Below are 27,632 nucleotides of genomic sequence, written 5' to 3'. Positions count from 1 at the left end.
CCTTTGGTCTACATATTGTCTTTCAAGCTAAACTCACATTATAAAAATCATTTAAAGGCTCATTCTTGAAAGATAAAAGTTAAGACAACCATAAAGCAAAACCATCACACTTGAGAATGCTTAACTTCCTTGAGTGTGATATGTTTTCTAAGAAAGCAGGGCCATATACTCATCTAGAAGCCCAAAGCCAAAATATTTACCTTTTTGTTGCTGGTCTTAGAACATTACCAATATATATATTGGTATATATAATTTTACCTTTGCACAAAATGAAAGATTATTATATATTTATTTTTTGATCTTGATTTTCAAGATTCTACAACATGATTTTTTTCTAACTGGTGCTGTGAACTCTTGATGCCATTGACTCCATTTTCCTTCGGTTGCCTGCCAGCAAAGAAGCGTACTCTAAAGTTGCTCTGAGAGCACCACATGATTCTTTGGGGGGTGAAATAACATGCTTGTAAAAAAAAAAGTTAGTCAGTAAAGAAAAAACCCTTAAAGAATCGTGTTAATCAAGGACATAGAATGTAAGGTACCAGATTAGTGTCAGCAGCTTGGCTGGTTTTGTACTTAGAAGTAATCGGAAGGAAAGTTGATATATTTCTTCGTTGTCATGAGACATACATTTCTTTGTCATTTTAAAGTCATAAAATACTTAGATCTAGGCAGAATCCACACAGAGGCATTGTTCCATAAGACCTAAGCCTTGGAGAATGCCATGAGTGGAAAATTATGCAGCAGAGCGCAGTATCTGTAGAGATGACTCCTGCTGAAGATGTGGCACAGTCCTTAGTCTTGACACCCTTAGCAAATGTTGATATTAATTACAGACAGCTTTAGCCACCATTATCCTTTTAGCAGCACAAAATTTGGGATTGAATTTAGATTTTAAAAACTACTAACAGGCATAAAATACTGAGAACCAGTGAACTTTTCTTTATTATCGTGATGGTGCATGCCTTTATTTTTTCATTGTGAGGTTCCCTCTACTGTATCAAGATTGTTTTATTGTCATGCATAGCTTGGAAATTCTCATCCTTCCCTCCCCATGCAACAAGCAAAACCCCCTGCTGCATTTTCCCCTCTGTTGGCTTCCAGTTGTACCTTTCCTGCTGCTCTATCTCTAAGCAGACTGTAGGCAGACTGGCCATCTGCTGCCAGGTCACAGCTGCCTCTTCGAATGATGCTCTTGTTTTCCCATCCTATTTGTAAATGCCTGGATATTGCTATCCATTGCTTTTGCCACCTGCTGAAAAGCTGACGAAACAGGTCTCTATTTGGAGTTTTCGGTTTTGAATATTCTTCTAAGACATAGAAGTCCCATTTCTTATTTTTGCAGATGTCTGTGATACAGAGTTCTTTCTGGAGGAAATACTCTTTCCTGGGACACAGCCCAGGCTCCCAAGTGTTTGAGAGGTGTGTCATAGCACAGACTACAGTAAGTTGAACATATGTGCATGGTGCTTTCTATTACTGTTCACAGCATTCATTTAATTTGATAATTAAACATTATTTTTCATTTACTAATATGGAATTTGGACTTGGTGTTCTAATATACTTCTAATATAAAGAAGTAAGAAAATGGATGGGAAAGCAAGAGACACCTATAGTTCATGTATTGAGCACAACCCATTACAGAGTCTCTTCTCTCTTATGTTTATGGCCTATCATAATAACTCTATCACTTTCTTGGTCAAATATCCCTATAGATGTCAGGTTTTCTGGAATATACCCCTTTCTAATGATGCTGAATAGCATATGCCATAGTGTCTATTTTAGGATATAACATTTTCTCATATCATACCTGTTGAAATTCAAGGACACAGCCCTCAATTTTAAGTTGAGAAAAACATTTTTGTGAATCGAAGATCAGATATTGCAGGCGCATTATATTCTATAAACATAGACAGCTTAGAGACTTCCAAACAATTCTGCACAATAGAAATATAATACATGACATGTAGGCAATTCTGATTTTTCTAGTGACCAAAATAAAGAGACCGAAAAGATACAGGTATAGGGGCTGAGGAACTGACTAGGTGCACAAGAATGGAACCCAGAGCTCAGATCTCTGAGCCCTGGTTAAAAAAAAAATGAGTGTAGCAGTGCACACATGTAATCTTAGTGCTGAGGGAGTAGAGACAGCCGGCCCTGGGGTTTCTTGTCCAGCTGGTCTGAACAGAGAGCTAGGTAAGGTTCCATGAGAGATCTGTTTCCATCACTGAGATGGAGAGTAACTGAGGAAGGCATGCAGTGATGACCTCTGACCCTCACATGTCCACACACAAGTATTTAACCTTCACTATGTTATTCTGTCATCTCTGTGTCTGCCTCTCTCACTGCTTCTCTTTCTGTCTCTGTCTTTGTCACTGTCTGTCTCCTCTCTCTCTCTCTCTCTCTCTCTCTCTCTCTCTCTCTCTCAGACACACACACACACACACACACACACACATACACACACACACACACACACACACACACACACACACACACACACACACACACAGTTTTAATGGAGTTAACCCACTGTAGGATCATGATCCCACCAGGAATCATAGACTACCTAACAAAAACTCCAGGGCCAGACAAGGGATACAATGAATTGTGAATTGTGTTATTTGGCCAGCTTTGGTTGTGGGGCAGAATATGAAGGTAAAGACCTTGTTATAGAAGTCACCACATACTTGAGACACAGGACAGGGACAACTCAGGATGGTTCTGACCTAGAAGGCTCCTGCTTGAAGGCTAGCTTTCATTGTATTGGAAGCTGCTATGCAAAGTGCCAAGGGAAAAAGATGTCAACAGTCCTAACCAGTATAAAGCTTGAGATCCAAAACAATAATGGGACCAGTAAGATGTCCCTATTCCTTCAACCATGGCACTTGTGTCTTGGGGATATCTAACAGCTGTCTAACTAGACCTAAAACCTATTCAGTTGGAGGAAACTTATGCCTGATACTGTAAAACCAGTGGCTAGAGGTTCATAGGCACCAGGGGAAAACCTAATACTATATTGCTAAAGTAATTTAGTTTAAACCATCTTTTAAATACTCTTTTATACTGAGAGATAAATGCAGTGTCACACATCATCAAAGAAGCCCCTTTTTGTATCAGAAAGAGGCTATTACAGAGATTCACGACTGATCAAAATTCAGAGAACGGGTGACTACATAGTTCTTAGCTCCAAAGAGGCCATCTATATGGCTGCCTACACAAGGCCTACACAGGGTACACATATCAGAACTCCAGTATGGACAGGAAAAGAATTTCTCAAGGACTCTACCTTCAGATCAAGAACTATAAGCACTCACTGGATCACAAGGAAGAGAATCAGTTCTTCATCGAAGAGACCCTAAGCCTAAATGGCCAGCCGTAAATACATGCAAACAAAACAAAACAAAAAACACAACACACACACACATGAACCCCTCCTTAAAAAAAAAATGGCAACTCTAATAGGATTTAATTGGTTATAGAAGAAACAATAAATTCAGAGGGGTTGCTTGGAGAACATTGGAAGAGACAAATCCTAAAATGGTATTTTTATATGAACTCCTAAAACTATAAAGACAGCTTTTCAAAATTAGAGTAACTTTGGGTATTTGATTTGGAAATGTAATAGAAGCTGGAGATGTAGCTCAGAGGTAGAACCTTTGCTTGGTGTTAGGAAGGTCTGCGTTCTGTACCTAGCACTCAAGCTACAAGCAACCTAGGATAATTTAGTGTAACAGAAAGTTACTTTGTGGTGCATGTAAATCAGCCCAAAATCACATTTTTCTTGCAACATCAGCCTATGAAATAACACATTAAGGATAAAATTGAAGAGAAAGACCTATGATGTAGAGTGACAATGAACGACAATTCAGTATTTCCAGTGCAAAGAAAAATGTTAGGCTTGAAGGTGAAATTCTCTAGGAAAAACACTCAACATCTTATTCTTGCCATGTAGCATGACCTCTTTAAAAGCTCTCATCTCATTTCCAAAAGGAAATAGAAAATCGATAAAAACATCAACAAGTAAAGTAAGCCAGGTGCTTCAAAGAGGAAATAGAAAATCAATAAAGCACCCAGCAAAGTAAGTTCTATGGTAACATTTGTAAAGGAAATTAGTATATGATCAGAGGAAGAAACTATATGTGCCTAATATACAGAATGATTTAATGTCATAAAGACCAGTGGCGAAGTGGATTCCTCAGAGGTTCTCGATGATTCTCTTCCATTGCTCTTGAAACAAAGAATAGCTACAATGACTCACTGTGGTACGGTTATTGCATTCATTGTTACAAATTAGCAACTTTTAAGAATAGGTAATTATGTTATTTTACATTTTATTCAGATTGGGTTTTTGATACAAAACTAGGTACAAGATGATAACAGTTTGTGACTCTCCTTGTTATCAGTTTTTGTTATATTTACAACCATTCCGCCCAAGTGTTACATTTGAGTATTTCTTCCAAGTGTAGGCACAATATAAGTGCTTGTACTCTTTTATCCAATAATTAAAGGACACACTGTTAGCTTTCCTAAGACTGCATGTATTTATAGAGTAAGGATTAACATATGAACAAGAATCTAATCCCTTTTAAATAACTTTTAATCTATGTAATTTATAATGACTTTTAAATTACCTCAAGATATTTTAAAATGGTAAAACCATTAGAAATATGAAATTGCATTCCACGTTAATGGAGATAATACTTTAGTTACTCTGATGCTATAAGATAGGCAGGAGAATAAATTCATTCTGAAGAGATTTTTTAAGTTTTAATTTTAATGAAGAAAATCTGAAATATTACGATGAATATATATAGTTTTAAAAATGTATTCTAAAGCTGCTTTTAGCTTTCACAGCAAACCTTTTGTTTTAGAACAGACTACATATATAGAAAATTTGGGATGATAGTGCATTGTTCTCACATTCCTGCTTTTACTTGATGTTCTTGTTGGTCAGTACTTTCCACATGATAGTACTTAAAGGGAAATTATGTGTTGTCCTCAGCTAAGTAGTGGGCAATTGTGTTCTTTCCTTGGAGAGGAAATTTGTGTACAGGTCATTTGAAATTTTACATTGGAGACCTATACTTCTTTGGTGAGCATTTGTTCACTTTTACTAGTGTGGTCTTACGACTTTTGTATTTGAGGAAATAATCCTATGTGGCTCAATTTTGTTTCTCAGGTTGCCCCAGACTTGGTTGTTTTGTCTCATTGGCATTCCACATGCATGGCGTGTGTCTGCTTTTGCTTTTCTGAGATCCATACTCTGGTATTACAAGACGTTTCAGAATTCTCTTACACATTTCTTATTGCAAGCCCTAAATTCATCTTCTCTTAGGAAGACATCATTCTTTTTTTTTTTTTTTCAGAATAATTTCAGCAAGCAGTCTAGTCAATTTAAATGTTCATTGCTAGTAGCCAGGTGCCATTATTTCTAAGATCCTCTATTGACATTGCAAGGGCAGAACAGGCTATGTGTATGTGTGTATATGTATGTATAATATTATTTAGATTCACATCTTTAATATACTATTTAGATATAGAATGATTGGACAAAACACACATGTACAAACTTACAAACCTCTTTTCACCATTATTTGTTTGGGGCTTTTGGCACTGTGTTAGTAACAAAGAGGTTGCATTCTTATTGCTGCTTTGTAGTTGTAGGCTAGATATTTTAATGGGGGTAACAATGTTCTGATAGCGAAAGGGAAAATTTTTAATTAGCATTAAAGCAACCAGAACAGCAGAGCTCTCTAACTCATAAGTGCAGGTCGACAGGTATGCTAGCCCAAGGTCCCAGATGATAAGTCACAAAGAATGCGGAGATAGGAGGCAAAGGCCTATTGAGTGTTCCAGGGACCGGCTGGCCGTAAAAGATAGGGAGGATACACAAGGACAAATTCCTGAGAGAAACAGGTACCGGACATGGTCAAGTGAGTAATGAGCCAAGACCCCTCATCCGATCTTATGGTGTCTGCTTAATCCCCCCTTGAGGCCGCACACAATGTTCCAGGTTTAAGTTTTAACCAGATGTGTCGTTAGCTCAGATTATCATCTACTCTCAGGTTCCAAGAAAAACAGGAACCAAGGACTGTTCCCATGTGATTAAGTCTGAGCTTACCCCAGATCTGCCTACGCAATTTGCTGATGTTCAAATGTTTGAAACAACCAATTGTGTGTGGCCGCGCCAAAACTTCCCACTTCCCCCCGACCCTTGCCCATATAAACCCCTAACCCCTGGGCTTCTGGGTCGACCCCTCTGTCTCCTGCGTGAGATACATATCGACCCAGAGCTCCGCCAATAAACCGCGCTTGTGTGTCTTTGGGTGCGCGCCATCCTGAGGCTTGAGTGAGGGTCTCCCTTCGGGGGTCTTTCACTAGTACTTACTGGCTATTTCTTCCATATCGATCTTATTTTATGGATATGGTTACTATTTGATTATTTTTGTTTTAATACTGGCTTTTCCAACATCTAAGAGTTTTAAAAATAGTTTTGAATCTTTTTGATATTATATCACAATTATATCATTTTCCTCATCCCTTTCCTTCCTCTAAATTCTCCTAATAATAAAAGAGCACTTCTGAAAACATATACACAAAAGTAGCTTTCTAAATACTAAACACATAGTATTTATTTAGGAACACACACATGCATGCACACACACATGTGCTCACACATGCTCACATTTGCAAGATTCACCAAACTTGTCAAAGTCCAGCCTGGATAAGGTGCTTAATAAGAAATACACCATTAAATCCATATTTTTACCTCAAACATTTACATATTTTAAAATCTGACAGGTTACATGACTGTATACTTTTGGTTACCATTTCTCCAAAGGGAGACAGCATTGCCTTCTATTCTAATCATCCTTTATTGGTTTATGAAGGTATTCCAATATATGACCTTTTTTTTCTTTATTCTTTTCTTTTTTTTTTAATGATGCAATTTCTTCATTAACCTTTAATCACAGCAACCATAAGAAAAAAATATCCATGGCCGACTTACTTTTGTGGGAAGGACTGTAAGCTTTGTCACAGATGAAAGCAATTTTGGCAGGCTTTGACCTTGGCCACACCAGGGATACTTCCTGAGATTGACCTTGAGAAAGACTGGGTGGAGCCATGCTGGACCTGGAATTCAGGAAGCAGACTGGGGGAACTCCACCTGGATTATTGTGTTTTTAATTGACCCATTTGAGCTTGAGTGCACGTGGATCGGAAAAGGGCCAGCGTGCAGGCCAGAGACACCTAGGAACCTATCCCGGGGAATGGATACTGGAAGGTTCACTGTTGTTTCCCTTTAACCTTTTTTCTCTCTTGTGTAAGATAGTTGGGTTGTATAATTAAGTTTAATTGTTAAGAAACAGAACCAACATACTTTTTCATGAATTGTCTTTATGTATAGTCCATCATGAGGACTTGGGTCATGGCATCAGTCTGTTTAGCTAGTGCTGATCTCTTCATAAAGGACAGAAGTAAAAGATACCAGAGTCTACTTCTTCTGCTTGCATATGGAAAGGGTCCATTGTGCCCTTTTTTCTTTGGTCAGAGTCCAATAAATGAGTCACAGAGGAGGGCACTCTTCAGTAAGAGGCTAAAGAAAATTAAAGGAGAGTGGGTAGTGAAACAAATAAATATATCTTGGGTAATGAATGAAGAGCTGTAAAACTTGCCCAAACTTCCTGATTTTGTTTAAATACTAATATTTTATAATTGAGTAAAGCTATATTTGTCAGGAAGACTTTAACAAACTCTCAACACCAGATGACAGTTTGTTTCCATAAGTACACAGGTAAGTCTTTCATGGTTAGTCTTGACTCTACACTGTTGAGACTTAAGCTCTTTCTAGCTTGTCATTCAGCTATATAAGACTCAGTTTAAGGTAGTTTCAGCCATCATTATGGAAAACTAGATAAAGAAAGCAAAATACTTTCCCCTAAGGTACCAAGAATAACGTTAAGTAACAGTTATATTTACCTTGCATGGTGCAGAACGTAGACATACATTTTATACACACACACACCCCCCAAATAGTCTGATAAATTTGTTCTTGATTTGTTGTGTCTATTCTAGGTGTGCCAGGGTGCTAGTTAGTTTTAAATGTCAACTTGCCACAACTAAGAACCACCAGGGAATAGATCCTCAACTGCGGATTGCCTATCTCAGTCTGGTCTGTGGTCATGTCTGTGAGCAATTGTCTCGATTGTTGATTGAGGTAGGAAGATTCAACCCCCTTTGGTAGGTAGCATTCCCTGTGAGGATGGTCCTCAACCATGAAGTGCAGAAATCTTGCTAAGCACAAGCAACCTAGCAAGCAGCAAGGATTTGTCGCCCTCTGTTCTTAACTGTGGATATTATGCAATTAGTTGATTTGAGTTCCTGTCATGACTTCCCTTCACTGATGGACTGTACCTGGAATAGAAAGCCAAATAATCCTTTCTATCCTAAAGTTGCTTTGGCTCACAGTATTTGTCATAACAACGGATATGAAACTAGAGTAGTCAACAAAATTACTCTTCCTTTGGAACACATAGATAATGGTTTGGTAAGGAAAGTGTGCTCCTAGGACTTGGGGCATTTTTAAATATTAATCAAATAAAGTATGGGCATGATAAAGTAGTAAGAAGACCAAATAAAAGACAGAAATAATGGGAACTAAAATACAAAATGATGACTTAGCATAGTACAAAATTCAATGTAATAATAATAGACCATGAGGTGAGGGGAAATGTGTTTAACATATGATAATGATTTTGGATAATTTTGTGTTATTGAAGAAAACACAAACAGATCAGGCTCCTAAAATGGCAAAGTTAAGTATGTGTTTTTAAAGTTGTAAATCATATTGGCAATCTTAAATCAACACAGTAAAAAACTCATTTCAGTCATTAACAACCTCCATTTTGTTTAAGTGATTTACACCCTCTAATATTCTTTGAAAATTGCATTAAATGGATCTTTGACATTCCTGAAGCATGCTTAGTTGTTCAAACATTACCTGAACAAATTAGGAAGCTTGCGAGTCATACAAAAGAGGAGAAGTTGAGATGGAAACTTCAGTTTGTGTTCCGTAAAACTGAAGAATTAAAGTCTGCGTTGTATGCAAAGATCTAGATTGAAAGCCATGAGTATACCACCTAGAACAAACCAATACACGAGAATTTAAAAAGCACAGTAGCACATAAGAAGCATAAGGAGGATATTGTGCTTAGGATTTCATCTGTTGTGCTTTGCATGTATATATTAGATAATGTGCATTTTTGTGGAATTTAGGTTGATACTCCTTATCATTTATAAATGATATCAAAGGCAGACATTTATAAAGTGTCCAAGACGTATTTTAAAAGTCATTCTCTGGCTCAGTGTCACACAGTCTCTCTCTATGCCTCTTTGCATCTCTTTCTCTGTGTGTCTTTCTGTCTCTCTCTGTGTCTGTCTGTCTGTCTGTCTGTCTGTCTGTCTCTCATGTGTGTGTGTGTGTGTGTGTGTGTGTGTGTGTGTGTGTGTGTGTGTATGTATGTGTGTGTGTAATGAACAGCTGAATGAATGTGGTGCATTTGGTTGTTTGAAGATGGTCTTCAAATCCTGGCTACTGAACGAGACAGTCATTTTCTGTTTAGTTCATGAAAAACAAAGTGCATTGACTACCAGAGGTGCTTAAGAGTCGTAAGGTTAATTTTCAGCTTTACTTCTCTGTGTTCACTTGTTTATCCTCTTGTTCCTTGATGTCTTTAACTCTTGTTTTATTTTAACACAGGATGTGAATGCAGAAATTTCTAGCGTGATACATCTGGAGGATTAATCTGACCTTTAGAATGTCAGCATCAAAGGAATCTAGGGAAATGTATGCTTATGAACATTTAATAACTCCACAGCCGTGACTTGGTGAATGGTTCCCTGCTTCTGTATTATGAAATTTCAGCACTGGGACTATGGTTGAAAAGTTCAACACACAAAAGTTAAAGAGTAAGTTGCATTTAGAATGTCTCATAATTCTTCTTCTTGAAATTTTATTTTTATTTTATATAGAGTAAGTTGCATTTAGAATGTCTCATAATTCTTCTTCTTGAAATTTTATTTTTATTTTATATGCATTGATGTCTTGTTTGCACATTTGTCTCTGTGAGGGTGTTGGATCCCTTGGAAGTAGAGTTGCAGACTGTTGTGAGCTGCCATATAGACGCTGGGAATTGAACCTGGGTCCTCTGTAAGATAACCAAGTGCTCTCATATGCCCAGGTGTCTCTCCAGCCCTTCTTCCTTATTCTTTAAAAAATATTTATTTATTTATTTGTTCACTTTACATCCCGATATAGCCCCCTCTCTCCTTCCCTCCTGTCCCCACCTTCCGTCCCTCTTCCCCCCCCCCCATTTCCTTCTCCCCTCTTCTTCAGAGAAAGGGAACACACCTTCCCCTACCCCAGCTCATCAGTTTGCATCAGGACCGAGTGCATCTTCTTACCCTGTGGCCCTGCTGAGGCAGGCCCACCAGAGAGGCTAGCATCTGCCTTGTTCTTAATGCAAAACTTCTAGTTTGTTCGAGCTGGGAAATACTTAAGCCTTGGCACTATAGATTCCAATAAGGAGAGAGTACACGATAACTATTTAATATCTGAGATGGCCATGTAATTTAAAACGCTTGGAAAAATTTCAAGTCCAGGGGCTGGATAGATGATGCCTCATTTGATAAAGTGCCTGCCATGCCTGCATAGGCCTTGAGTTTGAAAGCCTAGAACCCCTGTGGAAAACCTGGGTACAGAGTCACACCTGTCATCCAGTTCCGGGAAGGCAGAGATAAGAGGAGGTTGCTGGCTATTCCAATCAGTCTTGCCAAATCAGAGAGGTTCAGGTTCAATGAGGTTTAATGAGAGAAAGATACCTGAAGATAGTCTGTGACGTTTGCATGGGACCACACACATGAACCTCTACTCACATTCTCAGAAACGTACCCATATGCACGCACACACGCACGCACGCATGCACGCTCACACACGTACACACACACACACACACACACACACACACACACACACACACACACGTGTTTTCTCCAATATGCAGCATAGTGTGTATGAAATAGCCATATTAAACACTGCTGCTAACTTACAAAGTTGCTTCAGAATTTACTAGAGTGAACTGGTTTCAACTCTGTGCTTCAGGTTTTCTTTTTGTTCTCTTCAGAGAACAAAGGCTTCAGAAGCATGACCTGCCCCACCCCTTTATGCTCAAAAACTAGGAACAGGAAAATGAATATGTTCTCACTCCACTGCCTCCTCATTGCAGCAGCCTTTATAGGGAAGACAGCCTGTAAGTTATTCCAAATTCCTCTACCCCGGCTTCCACGTTTGCCAAATAGCTTTGACTTTGCTCAAACATCACATTGTTGGGAAAAGGCTCAATGTTAATCCTTTCCCAACTTCTCATGGAGGAGGCAAATATGTGGAATGAAACTCAGAGCCATTTGCTGTTCAAAGGCTTTCAGATCTTGCACTGAGCCCCACAGATTCCAAGCCTTTGGCACAGTTTCTGCAGCACGCTTTACTTTTTTTTTGACAGCAGGAAGAGCTCTTTGGCCCACTTTCTCTTCTAAACTTTAGCTAAACTTCAAACTCCTTTGCTTTTTTTTTTTTCCTTCCTTCTTTTGCTAAAGCTTGTGATCACATGCTGAGTAAATAATCTATAGACCATGATCTGCTGTCCTGTCAGGCTTGTTATCCACACTCCAAACCCCAATGTCGGGAACCTGCCTGGTAAGTATTCCCAGGTAGGTTTTCTAACTACGTCCCCCACTGGTAACCGCCACCACTGCTTATACACGCAGAACTCCATCGTAGCATGCTGACTATATTTGGAAGAACTAATTGGTGGTTCTGGTGTCTTTGTTAGGAAAAAGTGACACTTTTTGAAGTTAATAAAAATCTCTTCAGCTCCAGCCTTTTATCAGATGTAGCAAAACATTGTTTGAACAAATACGCTCTCAGTAGTGGTGACAGTTCATTTCTGCTCTTCCTAGCCATCAACATCTTAGGAGAGAAAAGGGAAGGAGAAGTCCCTTAAAGGCATAAAATTATTATTTTTTGAGTAATGGCAGTTCTTTATAGAGAAACACTTTACAAATCAATAATTCAATTATATTAGGTTCCAATGGGCTCGTGTCAGCAATTTTGTAATATATAATTAAGTAAAATGGTTTTCAATTATTTCAAAGAAACTTTCAGTATATATTGAAATGCTCTTGACTTTTGAAGGCTATTTATGTGCTGCCACAATTAAGAGAGTAACATTATTCTACTTTGGTATTCACATCAACAAAGCTAAAATAAACTCTCTTTAGAGCATTAGAATTTACTAATGTGTATATGACAGAGAGAGAGAGAGAGAGAGAGAGAGAGAGAGAGAGAGAGAGATTATTCATTAGTTACAGAAAATAGAAAATTATCCAAAATCAGTTTTGTCAATACTTGAATTCTAGTGTAAGATGCAGTTAAATTTTTCTTGATCATTTGTGAGTGTTAAAACATGTGCACTCTTTCTAAATGGAAACATATAATCCATTTCACACAGCAAAATATGGGAGAGTAGCTAGAGGCATTCATTTCTCCCTTTCTCATTGATATGAGTCATCTAGGCTCACCACCCTCGAAAATGTAAAATCTAATTAAAACAGATTGAGATAACCTTAGGCCCTTTTTCTAAAAGGAATTCAAATGCTACCACTGATTATATTACAGTGTCCTATTATCAAGTATGGTTTTGACAATATGGAAAAAAGAAATGTCTACTCTTAAAAATTGAACAACCAGGTTGCTTTTTTTAAAAAAAAGATTGAGAGCCGGGTGTGGTGGCACACACCTTTAATCCCAGCACTTGGGAGGCAGAGGCAGGCGGAATGCTCTGAGTTCGAGGCCAGCCTGGTCTACATAGTGAGTCTAGGACAGCCAAGGCTAATGATCTTCATAGTTCAGTTCATTAGTTTGAAAGGAGTATAGAGTGATATACAGTATACTAAAAGGAAGCATGTAGGAAAATATCTGGATAAGGAATGGCTGTCAGTAGGATGCACATTAATCTAAAAAATGTAAAATTCAGGTGACTAAAATATTCAGATAGTCATATAGCCTAACTGACATCTTTGAATGCCAGCTGCTATTATGATATTTCTATGTGATTATATCTTCAAGCTAGTAAAGTTAAAATGGGGCATTATCAAATCTGTTTGGGTTATGGATAAATGGGAAAAATGTATTTTCCTTATTTGTCCCATTCATTAATCATGCCATTCATGTAGACAATTGAACCTCTTTTCAATAACTCATACTGTGTGAACTACAAGTGACACAAATATTGATAAACCCTCACCCTGCCTTCCATGACATTATGAAATTAAAACACATTCTAATTAAAAGAGTCAGTAGTTAAGAAAAAAAAACACACCCAAGCAAAATAACAGGAAAAATGAGGAATCAGCAGCAATAACTATAAATATCTGTCCATCTCCCTAATGGAATTAAGCTTGACAGTGTTTTCAAAGTGTTGTATATCAGTTTTTTGCATGCTATTTATGAATAAAAGCTCACATCTTTATTCATGTTATATAAACATGTTATAAGCTAAGGTTTACAAATGTGTTGTGATGACAAGTTATATGCCAGCTTGGCAGAAGTAAGAGTCATTTCAGAAGAAGAAACCTCATTTGCGAAAATGGCCCCCACCAGATTGGCCTATGGGTAAGCTTCATGCATTTTATTTGTTGATGATGATGTGATAAGATGAATATCATTGAATGTGGTATCATGCCTGGGCTGGCGGTCCTGGGTTCTGTAAGAAAGCAATCTGTGTAAACCATGAGGACCAAGCCAGTAAGCAACACCCCTCCATGGTCTCTTCATTAGCTTCTGCCTCCTGGTTCTTGTCCTGAGTCTCTGCCCTGGCTTCTCTCAGGGATGGTCTTATAAACTGGAAGGTACAATAAACCATTTTCTCTCCACATTGGTTTTGGTCTTGTTGTTTTTATCACAACAATGGGAACGCTATTGAAGATGCATGTAGTATTCAGTTTGGCAGAGACCAATTACTGACTCTCATACTTGGTTTTATTTCTCAAAAGTTTTCATTTTTAGTTCTTTGCCCCTTTTTCATAATCTCCACTCCAAACTTGCCAATCTTCATTCAAGCCTTCTGTATTCACAATATTTGTTATTATTAGATTTTCTATGAAAGATTGAATCTTAAAATATTATCTACATTTTAATCTACAGCTAAGATTAAAGACACAATTAAATTTAAGTTAAGAATTTAGGCCACATACAATTAAAGCAGAAGCTGACAGATTTCTTTCATAAAAGGTCAAATAGTAAACATTTTAGACTCTGCAGGCCATGTAGTTATTATTGCTGTAGTACTTACACATTTACTATTGCTGAATAACAAATAAACAGCAAGATACTGGTTTGAATAAAATTTTGTGAACACAGCTGGTGAATTAGACATATTTTGGTGTAACCCCTGCCTTCCTAGCCATGTTGAGTGTGGACATTTACAGCACGTGTAAATACAATGCATTTCCCTCAATGCTTTACTGCTTTCAGAACTGAGATACGTGAATTGTTACAAAGATGCAAGTTTTTCTCTTGTAAACTTTACTTTAAGGAAATAAATGGCATCTTTTCTCATGTTCTGATAGCATTCTTCTGATACTTAAGGTCTCAGTGTGGCTTTACTATTGTACCATAGTTTTCCTCTATCAGTCCTTAACTTAATTCTTTTTCTTTTTTGGCATACATAGGAAGAGTAATACTTGTGTAATTCTATCTCCTAGTGGGTGAAGTTGCTCATCGATGATGGCAAGCAGTCTAGAACTCTCAGACTTCTGAATTCCTTCCACAATCCTCAGGACACTTAAAACATATAACACTTATAGCGCTGGGCACTGTGACTGGAATATTTGAAGCATGAGCTGTCAAGATGGCTAAACAGGTCAGGGCAGCTGTCATCAAACCTGCTGACCTGTGTTTAACCTCTGGGACCTCTGTGGCGGAAGAGGAAAGCTGACTTTTGCAAGTTTTCTTCTGACCTCCACACGTGTGACACACTGTAAATAAATGTAAAGAAAAAAAAAATAAAGATTTGCAGTGAGTACACAATTTGGATATCTATTAAAGCAGAGATGGAAAAAGTAAAAGCAATGAAATAAAAGCCAGGAAGATTTGACAATTCTTAAAGTTCTTCCTGGATTTCCTTCTCCCTCCCTCCCTTCTCCCTTCCTTCCTATTGTACTGTCCAAATTTTGTTGTTATTTGTTTGGTTGGGTTTTTTTTTTTTTTTTTTTTTTTTTTTTTACCTTTTGCTTGATTCCTATGAAACTGATCAGGAAAGTAAAAGTTGCAAACTTTTTTTCCCCCAAGATATATATTATTTTATTAATTTGTTCTTGTTACATCTCAATGGTTATCCCATCCCTTATATCCTCCCATTCTTCCCTCCCTCCCATTTTCCCCTTATTCCCCTCCCCTATGATAGTTCCTGAGGGGGATTTCCTCCCCCTGTATATGCTCATAGGGTATCAAGTCTCTTCTTGGTAACCTGCTGTCCTTCCTCTGAGTGCCACCAGGTCTCCCCCTCCAGGGGACATGGTCAAATATGAGGCACCAGAGTATGTGAGAAGGTCATATCCAACTCTCTATGCCAATGGTCAAAAGTTGCAAACTTTTTTTTTTTGAGACAGGGTTTCTCTGTGTAGCCTTGGTTGTCCTGGACTCACTTTGTAGACCAGGCTGGCCTCGAACTCACAGAGATCCTCCTGCCTCTGCCTCCCGAGTGCTGGGATTAAAGGCATGCACCACCACTACTGCCCGGCAAAAGTTGCAAACTTTTGTTAAGAATTTTTGAGGTCCTCTGGGAAGACAAGCTAATTCATTTTGGGCTAAACACTGGTTCTAATGTGAAAGATTAAACCTGTTTTCTAGCCCTGTCACCAGTGGACTCACCTTTCAATTAAATCCATAGAACACCCATGTTAGCTTTGTTAATAAACCAGGCCCGGCTGGGTATTTTCTGAAGTCTTTCTTATTCGGCATTAACTATGCCATACTTGCTATGCTTACTTTAAAAGCTGAGAGTGTTTGGAGTCGTCCCTGTTTGTGACCTTTTCCTTCACAAACTGTTGCTTGTTTGAAAACTGACAGTTTCAGTGATCTCATACTTCTACTGGAAAGTGAGCTTATTGAAGTATGAAAAAAAATAGCATATATGACACCTCATCTCATTGGTCCTCAGAAATTCTGTTAGTCACAGTGAATTACTGTTGAATGTCTCTCTCCGGGAAAGGCACTGAAACACTTGCACAACAGACAGGGAAACAACAGACAAAAGACAAAGATTCACTCAAATCCAGCTTTGTTTGGGTTTCTTAGAGGAGCTTAGATGACTCAGGCGGCTAAGTCTTCAAAAGCCCATCCCAGAATAGGTGAAGCTCTCAAGACCTGTCCACTGGGATTCCCTAACATCTTGCAGGCAGCTGATACCAGGAGAGACTCATATCCTAACAGTTATCTACCACTTATATAACCCTCATGAATCTTCTAGGTCTTCTGAGTCTCATGAGCTTTTCCCGTAGGAGGGAATGCTCAGTCAGGAGAGCTGGCCACACAACCATTAAGAGAACGACGGACACAACCAACTTCAACCAATGTCAGTGGCTTGCCGAGTAAGAGTGTGTGTCTTACATTCTCAGTTTTTGACTTAGGTGCCAAGGACTTAAATTGGGGCTTTCTTCTCTATGCATTAAGGGAATCAGACATCTTTCCATAGTGGCACTTAGCTTGTGTCATCATCCACAGAGAAAGACCAGAAGGTAAGGAAGATCTGGTTGTGCCAATGCTGCACCATATCTGCTGTGTTCTCTTGACTAAAGACCCCATGACGCTGTAAGCATGTCAGGGCATCTAGCCCAGGTATTCGCACAAAGAAAGAGAAATAAGACTTGAAGGATAAGTGATATTCCACTTCCATATCCACTGAAATAGCTTTTCCGTGGAGCAGGGGGTAGTTGTATAGTCTGTAAGGTCATTTTCTCATGCACAAAGAGAAATAGTAGGGAAAGGGAACATAAGCTTCAGAAAAAAACAAACAAAAGATGTCCTAAAATTCTAAAATTATGAAAAACTACAAACACAGAATCTAAAACTAGTCAGAAAAAGAATTTTTTTCTGGTTTTGAGATGTGTGGAGCTGAGGTCTAAATATTATAATGATACATTTGAGTATAACAAAGACTTTCAAGGGCAACAAGCACAGACTGCACTGTGGATAAAATAATGTTTAGCCATGGAGATTTAGCAACTGCCAGAACTCTCCAAGTGTTAGAAAACCAGTTTTCTATAATACATCAAGCAAAAATGCTTTAAAAATGAACATGATGATTCATGGGGATGCATTTGATTGACAGGTCAAAACAGTGGTCCACACACACACACAAACCTGGGCATGCCCCACACTTGCCTCCTTTCTCGTGCTTTCAAACACAATGCTCACATGAAAAATTTGTTCTGATGTCTTTTTCCTTTCCCCTTGCCTGCAGTATTTATGATTTATGACAGACCAGAACCTTTTAATATAGTGGTTATCAGGAACATTTTTTTTGAGAATCAAGGATGTAAAGAATGAAAGAAAGTGCCCTTTATATTTTTAAAGGTGCAGTCTGTAAAGAACTTCATAATGCTAGGAATTTACATGAAACAATCGAAAAATAACTAAATGTGTACAATTATAGGATATAGACTATTAATGAAAACTGTGTAATATTAAAAAAGACAATCTCCGAATTTTCTCAGATATTATTTTTGTAGGATAGCTGACAATAAAATCATTAAATTTCCTAGTTTAAGACATAGTATGCAAAACCGTTTGTCTTATTCATTTTACATATTTAAAGACTTTTGTAGTGGTTAGATTTTGTGATTGTTATACATAGGACTTATATGGGTTTTCAAACTAGTTACTGGAGGTTTTAAGGTCAACACCCAAGTCCTGGGAAGCCTAACAACCAGCATTGGCTACTGTTCTTTAATAGGCCAGCTTAATAGATAAAATAATAGTTGAGAATAGAAGTGTGTTTCTTCAATGTGGCCACAAGAAGAAAAGTAGAAAACAGATACAGGAAGCATACCACTACATCATCTTAAGAAGCCTGACATGAGGTATGGGCTTAAACAGAATTTGAAATGTAAGCTTGACTAAGTAGTCTTGGTCAAGTGGGGCACTGACTATCATTAACCCATTGCTGTCTGTCTTCCAGTCTCTCCGGTAAGGAGGTTTGTTGGGTGACAGGCTTTAGGCTTTTTCTTCTCCATACATGAGGAAATACTAACTTTTTGAAGAACATTGTCTGAACAGTCTGATAACCAAAGGGAAGGATGAAAGTGGCTCTTCTGAATAGCTTCATGCCTACTGGGATGGTAATATGCCTGTTTCATAAATTTTTGATGCCATTGGTTATAAGAATATGATATTAAGACGTTTGTATAACTTTCCGAAATTTTGAAAATCAAAGATTGTATTTGATACATTCAGATACTTTTCATTGGTGCTTTCTTTTGGCACAGCTGGGACATGCTTATCCATTTTTTTAAACAACAAATTAAACTTACTTAGAAGTTATCAAAGATAATGTTATTTCTCCATGTCAGTAAAGCTGTGATATAGGCTTCAGAATTTTTATCAAACTTCTGAAATAGAAGGAATAGTCATGCTTATATATGTTTCATATAAACAAAGTGTATACACATACATATTCAATATGCTATAATGTATGAAGGCTAATTATATATAGTTCATATGTATACATATATGCACACTTCTCCAGATATATTGTTTAATTTTTAGAGACTGACCTATACATAGCTTCTGTTGTGTTTTGTATTATATTTATAATTTATAAACAACCTCAGCTCTAGAAGAGAGAAACTCTCATTAGAAAAATCTATGAGGCAGGAGCTGATAAAGACAGTTAGCAACTAATTGAGTTTTAGGTTTGCCTTCATGTTAGAGGAACCTGTGGTCCCATGGCTTAATTTTGCGACTTGTTCATCTTTAAAGCCTGGTAAATTAGATTAAACTACATAAATATTTCTATTCTTGTAAAGAAGATGTCTTTGTCACTTAAAATCTTCTCAGTAAAATAGCTTGTTGAATATTTCACACTCAAAGCATACCTCTGAGCTTGAGACTTGGTGATCACTGCTGAAGTCATCTATGAAGTCCAGTACTGGGCAGTTCCAACTGGTAAGCACCAGATGACTCTAATTGATACCCATAGGATTTTTCGAGGAGATGCTGTCATCGGCATATGAATATATATACATGTATGTATAGTCATAAATATAGGCTTATGTGCCTTTATAGATTATCTGTTTATAAAGAAATGAATCATAAAAGAAAAGCTCGAATCAGAAGATATGTCTTCTGACTGTAAAACTGAGCAGCATCCTGGGAAGCATGTGGAATTCACTATCATCACTGAGGAACTGAACCATTTTACGATGGCTGTTATGCCTCACTGTCACTGCATGTTCAGGTTGAAATCAGCATCAGTAGATAAGGTGTACCACTGTGCTTTATGCACTATCATCAGACAATGTGTTTATTGTCCAAGTGACTGTCCACTTGAACATGAGAAGATGCGATCCTAGTAGGCACACCAGGATAGATGGTAACCACAGATGACTAAAGTGCCTTCTGTACCATGTAGATATTTTAGACCTGCAAGCACAGTACATTTTTTTTTAATTTGGGTGTTGATGGTTTTATCAGGTGGACAATTCCTTGTGTATTTTACTCACAAGTACACTGTTTGTAAGATTCTATATTTTACTATTAGCGATATATCTCCTACGTTCACTGTAGATATTTAGTTAAATAAATGTTAGAAATTTCAAAATATTATTTAGATGTTTGAATCTCTAATATATGATTTTTATAACCTGAAATTATTACAACTTTCACTACATATGCTTTTAAAAAATACTGAACAAGAATAAATACAGAGTACATATAATCTTTTCCTTTATTGTAATGAAAGAATAACTCACTAGAAATGACTATTTATTTGTAAGATAAAGATATAGGCTTGAATCATAGCTATATAAATTAATAACTTTGAAATGTCAGACAAATCCATTTATGATTTTTAAATGAGAGTTTTCTCCTTTTCTATAGTAATGTACTTGTTTTTGATATAACTAAGTCACTAAACTATAATAAACACTAAAGACAATAATACACAAGTACCCCAAAACTATAAAGATTTTAAAAAAATGTGTGTATATGCAAACATATATGCTTTTGATAAATCTGTTGATAAAATTTTGGATAATCTTGATACATGGAATTTTTAATTTTAAAATTCTCTCTTTCTCCCTCTGGTGTGTGTGTGTGTGTGTGTGTGTGTGTGTGTGTGTGTGTGCATGTGTATATGTGTGTGTGTGTGTGTGTGTGAAGGTCAGAGAGCAGCTGGTGGGAATTAGTTCTCTCCTTTCATGGCACACTAGGAATCTAACTCAGGTTGTCAGGCTTGGCAGCAAACCCTTTACCTGCTGTGCCATCTTGCCAACCCCACATTTTATCACTGCAAGTCAATATGCATATTCAAAACCTCCCCATAATAATTTTAATTCTCCATCAAGGATAGCATCTTCAACTTACTTTGTGTAGCTGTGTTCCAAAAATGTCCTGAAGATGGCACAATAAGTACATTTTGGTGCAGACATTATTGAAGAAGCATTTATAAGAAAAATGTTTTGGAGGTTAGAACAGTACATTTGAAATAAACTGTTTCTAAGTTTGTAGAAACGAATTTTTCTAAGCCTTCTAACCAATGCCCATTGTTTTAATGTAACAGACATAATTTGTCTCATTGTACCTTAAGGAGTAGTACAAACAGGTACCTGGTAAGAAAAGTGACATAGTCAGATGCTGGCGGCACAAGTCAGATTAGTTCATACACAGTTTTATCGATAAATTTACCCTTGCAATTGTAAAACACCTGATCAGGCTCATCAGTTACCTTCCATGTAATGTACATTCTGTGTCTAAATGCCAGGTTTTATTAGACTCATTATGTTGATAGGGGCTGGCAAAGAGAAGAAAATTGAACTGAAAAGAACAGTTTTTATCAGAATATGAAATATAGTAGAGCCTATTTGTAGAAATGATATTGATAGATTCACTACTTCTCTTTGCTTTAATTTGCTTTAATAATTGTCTTAAACATGTGTCTATGTTATTCTTGAAAATACAGGGAATAGAAACAGGGGTGTTTGGGCAAATGAATGGTGAGAAAATACACAAGTTGTATTGATCTGAGCATCATAGGTCACAGTTCTCAAGCACCATTTCTTTGTCTATATCAAGCATATACTATAATATGCAGAGTGTTCAGTCTTCATTTGTTAAGAGTTTAAATCTAAATATCACCCACGATATATTCATAGTCAAGATATATTTACACAGACTAAAATCAAACAATAATTAAAACTGTATATAGATTCTATATAGTAAATATGTATTAGAATTCTCATAAATGCATAAACATAATTTCTACACATGAACTTATTTTAGAATGATTGAACTGAAGAGTTAATCTTTTTATGAGATTAACAAACTATTTCCCACCATAATTGTTGAGCATTGAACTTGAGTTCCAACAAGTCTGCTTTTTGATAATGATATATTATGTTTGTAATGATACATTACAACATCATGTCAGAACTGCGAGATTAGAAGGGTGAAACTCTCATTAACAATTCTAAACTACTTATATGTTTACCTTGTTCTGCATTAATATGCCAAGACTTCTAAATTTTGGGTTGTCATCAAAAGTGATATAATATTGGCCATTGGTAAGCCATTGAAAATCACTACATTTTATATGGATTGTTAAAGAATCATGACATTAAAGTATATTTTTTTATCAGTTTATAAATTAGAGATAGAAAGTCAATTTAAGATATGAAACTTTATTTTTGAATAAGTCATTTGCCTACTAAAAGTATTTTAATAAACCTTTTATGTTATAATACTTAGGAAGTGGAAATAGGTGACTTTAACTTTTAGAAAATTACAGATGTGATTCCTTCAAAAAAAACCTATTATCCACATTCAAAGGAAGTAGAGATGATTCAAAATGTTTAATGCTCATTAACATTATTTTCAACAATATCTCACTTTGACTATATGAATTATTGAATAAGAGCACATAAAGATGATGTTTCTACATATTCCTGCATACGTTAGTCGGCCTTTGTTAAAAGTTTTACAATAAGCCAAATGTTTCACTGAGTGATCTTTTTAGCACACATTTCCACTTTGCCTCTCTTGAAGATTAAGTAAACACACAAAACTGAGTTAGAGAGATGGCTACGCAAATGAGAGGAGCATAATTCTAGGTTCCAGAATTTATGGAAGAGTTGCACATGCTAGCGTGTATCTGTAATCCCAGCATCCCAATGATGCGATAAAAGTTTGGTACTAGAGAGAATCCTTCCTAAACTCGTGGACCCATTAGGTGGGCATACTCTGTAGCAAACAAAAGAGCCTACCTAGAACAGGGGAGGAGGTGAGAACTGACAGCTGAGGCTATCCTTTAGCCTCCACATGAGCTGTCACATGCATACATATGAACACACACACACACACACACACACAGACACACACACACACACATACATGAGCAAAGCTGCTGAACACATGAAACAGACAATCAAGAAGTGAAAAGAACAGAAGGAGGGAGGAAAGGATAGAGGGAGGGAACGAGGAAGAGAAGGAGAGAGGAAGAGTACTAGAAAAAGCCACTTCTTTTTTGACACCTTATTTTTTTTTTTTTAACATAGATAGACTCTCCAAATAAATCAATGGATTGAGGATTCTCACCGCCCCCCAGATTAAGCTCAATGTTATTGACAGGAAGTAGGACTTTTGGTCATAACTTCCGTAGACCTGGCATTCTCTTGTTTATTTCATGGGTGAGTGTCATTTTGAAATGGCAAAAAAAAAAACAAAAAAAACAAAAAACCATGCATTGATGTGGCAAGACTTATAGGTGTTACATCTCTCAGTTTACTAGTTCTGAGATGCCTATTCTGGAGGCCAGGGTCCTAGAGGAAGAACACTGGGTCTTTGCTGTGATGAAAGAGTCAGAAGAATTAGTGTCTGAGCAGTGCTGACTTAATGAACTCGCAGAAGGAATGAAGGACCCTACAATAGCTGGGAAGGCAGTGGTTTGCTGTAGTGATATTTCGTTGCAATTAGTCAATTGTTCAGTTTTTGTTTTCCTCTATGAAATGGGAGGTAGTATTAAATGAGATCAAGCCACCTATTATTCCTGACTGAAATGAAGTAACAGGATATGTCTTTCCTACTAGCCGGCTCCTGAGTTTTGTTCTGTCTTCTTAGGGTTTGATTTAAGGCAAGGTCCCACCTGAACTTGTTAGGTTGCCAAGGCTGCTTACTGATTCTCCAGCCTGCATGTCCCATGTGCTGGGATTAGAGGAGTGCACCACTAACACCTGGCAGTAGCATCCTTTTATAAAACAGCTTGATTGACTTTGGTAGTCCCCCAAGGATACACACACTGTTTAAGTTGTCTGAGAAATAAATGAATGTTGTGAGCTTTAAGAACGAGTGTTAGCCATCAAATCCAGGCCTGGGGGCACAGGGGATGGTGGTGCTGCTGCAGAAACAATCCACCTACTAAGGACCATGCATAGTATGGACCTACATCCTCTGCTCAGATGTAGTAGATAGGCAGCACAGTCTCCTTGTGGGACCCGTATTAGGGAGAGTAGGGGCTACTTCTGACCCAGACCCTGGCCCCAACACATTGATCACTTCCCCCCTGGCGGAGCAACCTTGCCAGGCCACAGAGGAAGAGGATACAGGTAGTCCAGATGAGATTTGATAGGCTGAGAGCATGAGGGCTCCCCCTTTCTGAAGACTAGGGGAGGGAAGGAGAAGGTATGAGGACGGGAGGGTGGGATCGGGAGGCAATGGGGAAGGGGGTTACAATTGGGATGTAAAGTGAACAAATATAAAAAAAAATTTAAGAAGTGTCAGAAATGCACTGTTTTGCTTTTCATTTTTTTCACTCTATTTTTTTTTTTAGTTCGCATTTTCTATATTATTGATTACATGCTTTTCCTTATCATTTTTAAGCAAAAATTACAATCTGCAAGCGGTTATATTTTATGGTGTCTAAGGGCAACTATCAATCAGAGAAAGTGCCATTTTCTGTTCCAAAAGACTTTCCAATAGTGGTCATTACAGTGATTTAGATGTAGCTTCACATGAGCAGAGGCCCTAATGAGTAATGGCCAAGGGTTTCTTGCAGTTGTAGGACTGTGTGGTTTTCTGAATGAAGTTTGAGTGTTTCCCAAACAATTAGCTATCGTAGTTAAATTATTCATGGAAGCTCTGTTATTATGACCAAGTAATCTCTGTTAGCATGTGTGAACTCCCAGGAACATGAATGCTGTGTTCTTTGGCAGATGTGAAAAAGATGAGTTGAAAGAAAAGGGGGAACTGCATATCTGTGGAAGTATTGGGGTTCTAGGTTAATGGCACTGAGGTTAAATTATATATATATATATGATGTACATATAATTTTTCCTTTATAAAAACTCTACCCACAAATGTCTTTGGTAATGAGTATGGTATTTGATAATGCTAGTGGTTTCAGCCAGTGTGTCAACAAAGGCACGTTCTATCACAGTTGGATCACTGTACCTTTTATTTTTGTTTTATGGGAGTTAGTTGCCAAGAATGTTACAAGTATCCTCATTGCGCCTTTCCAACTCTCCCATCTCCTCCTGGCTCCATCTTGAATTACCTTGGGGGCTAGTAGCTCCTGCATCTCCGTCAAAGACTACACTTAACATAGCCCATGATTGTATGGGTGGATGTTATTTTCCTTTGTCCTAACCAGTAAAATTATTTGACCTAATCTATTCTCCACTTGAAGAAAATTAAGAGTGAAATCCACAGCACAGCCAAGTAATCACTGCCCAGCTGTTGTTTCAAGTAGTGTGTAGCCCAACATCTCCTCCGTCTGTTTTATTAGATTCATTAAGTCCATTAAATTCTTCACGCAGCCTGTTTGGTTTTATTCCTTGATGCCTAATTTTACATTGTGTTTTACTGTGTTCACGAATTCACATTCTTGTGAAAATAAGTTTAGTATAAATCTTAAACATATCTCAGCATTTTGCCCAAACAGTTTTAAATGTTTCCCACTTTTTACTGTATCAATTTCATGTTCCTCTTTGTGTTTTTCCCCCAGGTCCTCTACTCCTGAGGAAATATACTCTGCACACAAATTTAACCCATTTCCTCAAGTGAGGCTGCCATTATCATCCCCTCTGCTCCTTTTCCTGGCTCATCTCTCCTTTATCTTGTCAGACATGCTATCCTTTATGGGGAAATCCATATGCTGCTTTCTTTACAAAGTCCACTGTCTCCACCTTTAACAGCCACACTTTCAACTTTGATCTGGTAAGAACAATCGTTAAATTATTGACTTATTTATCATTGCTTATTAACTTTATTATAAATTTTAGCGAATTTCTGAGTAGGATTGTGTCTTAAGTCTCTTCTTTCCAGCCTTATCTAATGTTAGGATGAAAACTCACTTGGAAAACATTTTATGGTAGAGATCTGATTGTCGTATCACTTCTGTATATTACAGATGACTCCACCACAAACCCTTTATCTAGGATACACGGCAGAAGCAGGTGTTATCCACTACTGTTCTCTGACATTGCCCTTTGTTGAGTCTTCAATCTAATTCTGGTTAATGAACTATAAGCAGAAATAACATGTTACTTTCAGTTGACATAAGTGTGAAACAGTCTGTCTCTCCTATCATGTGTGGGTTTTTTTTCTGTAACTTTGAATACCTGTGTTTCTGATGGTAGAATGGCAGGTAAAACAGGGCTTGTGGTGGATTTCAGATGGACAAGAAATATTCCTTGTAGCCATGGAAACGTCAGAGTTCCCTTTGAGCAAATGCTAAATTCATGGTATTCAGGCATATGCACTTAAAATTATTCCTATAGGGCTTATGAAACCCTCACTTATACTTACTGCAATTATATAAATGTTCTATAACGTCTTCTGTATTAGTCAAGCATGTGAGGGCTTTGCTCTCTGCTTGAGAACATTTTAAAAGAAATTAAAATATTTTACATTTGTGCATGTAGATATGTGCATGCAAGTTTGTATAAGTTGGGACACATGTGTGTGCATGTTTTGTTGAGGGATGCACATGTGTGTATTGGTTTGCCTGTAAGTGTGTGTAGGCTCAGAGACCAGAGGACAGACAACGTTAAGTATCATTTCAAAAGGTGACATTTGCCTTTTGTGTTTGGAAAGAGGCTCTCATGGGTCTGAAACTCACGAAGTAGGCAAGTCTGGCTGGTCAGTGAGCCTCAGGAACCTCCCTGTCTCCACCTTCCTATCACTGGATTCCAAGTGCGGACCACCTCTTTGGTCTTCTGCTTTGAACTTGGGTGCTCATACTTAGGAAGAAACACTTTACCTCCTGAGCTATCTCCCAGCTTGGTTTGTAGCCAATAGTGGCACAGATTTATTGGTTGCCTGCTGGTTTAGACTATATTTTTGACATAAAACATTTTGATGCTCTCTCAAAGTTTTCTAGATGAGAATATTATTGGTTCCTGCCTTTCCAATGACTATTTAATCTCGAGGTTTAGGGTTTTCATTATATTTTTTTTCTCTCCCCATTCCCACCTTTATTTAGGTCTGTGTTTGAAACCATTCATACAACGTTTCAGGCTCTGTATGACTGACATGCCTGGAACTTTCTATGTAAATGAGACTGGCCTTGCACTTGCTGTGACTTTCCTGCCTTTGTTTCCCAGTTCTAGGCTTACAGGCATGTTCGTTTACACACTAAGTCAATGTTCTTCAAAATGTTAAGAAACACTCAGAGTTCCAAGGGGAGTTTAATATATGTAGTTTCAGTCTTAGCATAATAAAAATTGTGTGAGAGAAAGTTAAGGAACAAAGTGGATTTGATTTCCCGTATTTTATTTATTTATTTATTTTTGTGACCCTTTTTTTTTTACTAGAGCTTATAGACTATCTCATGGTAAAGAGTGTTCCTACAGATAAAACCTATCCCGCCTTAGGGTCCTTGTTGTTTTAAATCTTATGCTTTAAATTTTGAAATGTTCTAGAACCACACGCTTTGGTGATTAGTGTTAATTGTAAGCTTGATAGAGTCTAGAATTACCTTTAAGATGGGACTCTGGCCATGCCCATGGAGAGTTTTCTTGCTTACATTGACTGAAGTGGGGACATTCACCGGCTGTGGAGGGCACCATTCGCCAGACAGGATCCCGGTTTATATGGGAAAAAAGAAGAAACTGAGCAGCAGGGCCCTTCACTTTCTGCTCCTTGATTGTGCATATGATGTGACCAGCTGTTTGCGTTTCTCCTATCACCTGTAGACTTCCCCATCTATTCCTTAGGCAAAAGTAACTCCTTTTTACCTTTGATAGACTTTTTCCAGAGATTTTTTTTAATTTTTATTAATTTATTCATATTACATCTTGATTGT

At 37.5% G+C, this 27,632-nt stretch overlaps 1 long non-coding RNA gene across 1 annotated transcript in view; it reads left to right on the top strand.

Moving 5' to 3' along the window:
• The window catches only part of LOC311584944, a 185,463-nt gene that overhangs the window by 81,347 nt on the left and 76,484 nt on the right, over nt 1-27,632 (top strand). Inside the window, exons 2-4 of the long non-coding RNA XR_014775045.1 lie at nt 9,761-9,969; nt 11,653-11,752; nt 25,332-25,543. This is a non-coding gene — a long non-coding RNA (uncharacterized lncRNA). The remainder of the gene's footprint in view (nt 1-9,760; nt 9,970-11,652; nt 11,753-25,331; nt 25,544-27,632) is intronic.

This window comes from Acomys minous (assembly GCF_964271855.1).
Source record: "Acomys minous genome assembly, chromosome: 15".
NCBI classification, from domain to species: Eukaryota; Metazoa; Chordata; class Mammalia; order Rodentia; family Muridae; genus Acomys; species Acomys minous.
The sequence above is the reverse complement of the archived record's forward strand: the minus strand, read 5'-3'. Positions and strand labels throughout refer to the sequence as shown.